Source organism: Macaca thibetana, chromosome 2, assembly GCF_024542745.1.
Source record: "Macaca thibetana thibetana isolate TM-01 chromosome 2, ASM2454274v1, whole genome shotgun sequence".
In the NCBI taxonomy this organism is placed as follows: Eukaryota; Metazoa; Chordata; class Mammalia; order Primates; family Cercopithecidae; genus Macaca; species Macaca thibetana.
Window position 1 is genome coordinate 142,914,963 of NC_065579.1, and position 3,886 is coordinate 142,918,848.

Sequence of the window (3,886 nt, forward strand, 5' to 3'; positions counted from 1 at the left end):
CCTTGACTTGAGCTGGCTTATTTCTGTAGCTGGCTTATTTCTGTAGTTCCGTTTTCTAGTAAATGCATTTAAGGCTATAAATTTACCTCTGGATAAAGCTTTAGCTACATCTCATATGTTTTTTAAGCTGTTATTTACATACGGGAGGCATTGCCTTTGTTACACCAGCTTCACTGCCACTTGGTGTTCCATATTCATGTTTGTTGCTATCCCTCCACCCCCAGGAGAGGAGGAGACTGCATAGAGAGACCTCAGACCCTCCAGGGTCCTCAGGCCTCCTTCGGTGTCCCATCTCGGGTATCCCATGGGCAGGGCCCAGAATGGCAGTGGGGCCATGTACTGGAAACCTCAAGTTCCCCAAGAACTGTTGTACCAGGATGAGATCATACGCCCACCACCCTGAATGAAAACTCAACACAACTTTAAACTTGTCCCTCGTTTCTAAGACACGTCCTGTTCTCAAGATTAATGTTATCTTTATAAATCCTATCATTGCCTTTTGAAGAACACCATTAGATACCATCCTATTGGTACATGTACAAATCATTTATCATTTTGGTTTATAAATTTAAAATATACCAACATCTTTGCAACTCTATTCTAATATCTCCTCATTTTATAATATCTGAGGAGCTTCCCAAAAAGGGATCCATGTAGCCCAGGCTTCTCACAACCTTATGGGAGGCCTGACCCTGCAGTTGCACACAGGTCTCCGCCAGTGTTTGGGGCTGGAGGGAAGGCAACTCTAAACCCTAGTGCCTGTCGGTGAGGATCACAGCTGATGGACAGAGCTGCAGGGGTTAGGGAAGGAGCAGCCAGGCTCCCCTTCTATGCTCAATGCCTATGTGGAGCCCCCAGACACCCCTTCCAGCTGTTCCCGATTGCAGATGACCCCGCATCTCCATCTCTGCACTGCCTCCTTGCTCCCTGAGGCAGGTCACCTTGCCAGTCAGCAGACAGAGCACCCAATGTGGACCAGGCCAGTGTGACACCAGACACCATAAGGGGAGGAGGCCTCAGCCCTGCCTTTCAGGAGCTTCCAGGCTTGGCCAGGGCAGAAGATGACAACAGGCCAACAAGGTACTGTTCAAGCCTCCAGGCAGGAGCACTGCACCCGAGGCCTGGGCAGGGCCCTGTCCTCCTGGAATTGCCACTCCCCAGGCTCCGAGGCAAGCGGAGAGGTCCTCAGGGCATAGGTGGTGAACACCAGCAGTGGCCTGCCTGGCTCCCTGGATTCCTCCTTAGGTGGTGGGAGTGGGAGCAGGGAGCCCCTCAGGCTTGTCCTCCCCCTCTGCCTCACTCATCTGCCTTGCTTTCCATTCCTGGGACTCAGGGGTGTTCCAGTGACAGCCAGCTCCCCTGGAGCTGGAGGTTACAGCGGAGTCTGCCATCAACAATGGGGCCAAGTCCACCCTCCTTCCCAGCTCGCAGGCAAGAGAGGAAAAATGCCTGTCCCCACCAGAGAAGGGAGGCCTCTTCTTCAAAGAGCCTCAGCCAGCCACTCCTTTAGCAAATGTGGCTGAGCATCGACTGTGGCCAGGCTCTGGGCCCCTGCTCTTTAGGAGTTCTCACATGGAGACAGAGAGTGAGCAAGGGGGATGAGCAGGCACAGGCCAGAGCTATCTTACAGGGCCCCACACTCAAGCCCTGTGGTCTCGTCCTCCAGCCTCCCTGCTCTGACCCCCGCATGCAGTGAGTTAATCGGCTTCCCACCTGCCTCTGGACTGGACTCAGGGCTCTTGGGCACCCAGGGGTCTCTCCCAGTCTCACCACATGGCCCCGAACATAGGAACACTGATGAGCAGAGGGCAGATGAGACACAGAGGGACAGGATGTACTGCTTTCACTCAGCTGGCAGCACCGAGCCATCAGAGCAATTAAAGGCCATCCAGTTCAGCTGCAATCTCTCATCTAAATTCCCACGATGTTCAATAAAAGAATCAGAGCCTCTAGAGTCCTTGGAGCACCGTGTCATGGATGCCGTGGTCGCTGCCCAGGTTCCCCCTTCAAGGTGAGGCCCTTGCCTTGCCCCAGCTCACAGCAAAGACCCTCTCGGGAAATTGTCCTGTGCTGACAAAATCTTCAAGATTACATTCCCCTTCCCAGGGCAGCCCCCAACTAGCGACTGGTCCATGCAGGAAGACAACAGCCTGGCCCCTTTGCCTCAATTTGGGCAACTCTGCAGGGTCATCCTAGCTCCAGAGCTCCTGTGGGATTAGCCAAGCCTCTGTAGGATTCACACTATGGCCCAGCCTCTCCCTCTGCCAATCCTGCCTCTTCTCTCCTTCGCTGGTGCCGGCCCCTGGGCTCTCCCCAGGAAACCTCCTGTGTGCAAACCTCCCTCTCAGAATGTTTCCCTGGGAGGTGACCCAGGACATTCTCCTTCCCCTTCTCTCCCATCTTCACACCAGTCCTTTGACCTCGTTAGGATTTATAGGATGTGCATGTTAGTCTGTAACTCTAGTTAAGGTCTCCCTGCTTTGTATACAGATACATTCTGCCACCTGAAAAAGCTGATCACCGGCATTTCCAATGTGATAAATTCGAGGCCAAGTAATTTAAATTCAACTGCAGAAAGGAAGATGTGAGTGTGCACTCCAAAAAAATGAAGGTTACAAAAATATGGAGGAGGAAACAGAGAAAGGGGAGGTATACTATGTATAATCATTTGTTAATTTTCCTACTATTATTTACATCCAGCTTCTCAGTAAGATCATCGAATCTTTTTAATATTGTCCTTTTTATAATAAATTAATTTTTTTCCTTAAAAACCTTTCCCTGAACACTCTCTGACTCACTACTATAATTTGAGCTGACTGCTTCCTGGGCCTTTACACAGCTATTATTGGGGATTTCTTGGCATTACACTTCTGAATTGAGTCCACTCTTTCTTGGATCCTGTATATTCTCTTTCTTGGATTCATTTTCTACTTTACAGAGTATATCCTCAGGCAATTCTGACAGACACAGCCTATGGGTAGGTCTCCGAGTTCTTGTGTGTCTGAAAGTATTTACTTTGCCCTCAGACTTGATTGGTAGTTTGGCTGGGTGTAGAATTCCAGGTTACAAATTAGTTTCCTCAGACCAGGGAAGGGTTTGCTCCATTTTCCTCCGTAACCTAGTGCTGCTGATGCCATTCTGATTCTTGTTCCTTTAGAGAAGAGTTCTCTTAAGAGGGTATTTTCCGGCCGGGCGCGGTGGCTCAAGCCTGTAATCCCAGCACTTTGGGAGGCCGAGATGGGCGGATCACGAGGTCAGGAGATCGAGACCATCCTGGCTAACACGGTGAAACCCCGTCTCCACTAAGAAATACAAAAAATAGCCGGGCGAGGTGGCAGCGCCTGTAGTCCCAGCTACTCGGGAGGCTGAGGCCGGAGAATGGCGTGAACCCGGGAGGCGGAGCTTGCAGTGAGCTGAGATCCGGCCACTGCACTCCAGCCTGGGCTACAGAGCGAGACTCCGTCTCAAAAAAAAAAAAAAAAAAAAAAAAAAAAAGAGGGTATTTTCCCTGATCAGAACATTTGAAAATCTGGTGTGGGATGTTTTTGGTCATGAGAATGACTGACAATGCTCTGATATTCAATGGGCAGGGCCCTGAGATACAGCACACAGGGAGTGTCATCCAATACAAACTATCCCACTCACATCACCAAAAAGCAAAGCAAAGCAGAAGGACTTACACTACTAGGTTTCAACACTTAGTATAAAGCAAGAGTAATCAAAACAATGGGTACCAGCGTCAAAAGAGACACATAAATTGACAAACTAGAAGAAAGTCTCAAAGTAGACCTACCCATATGTGGTCAATCAATTTTTGACAAAGATGCCAAGGCAACTCAATGGGTGAAAGGATAGTCTTTCAATGAGTGTTGCTGGGACAACTGCT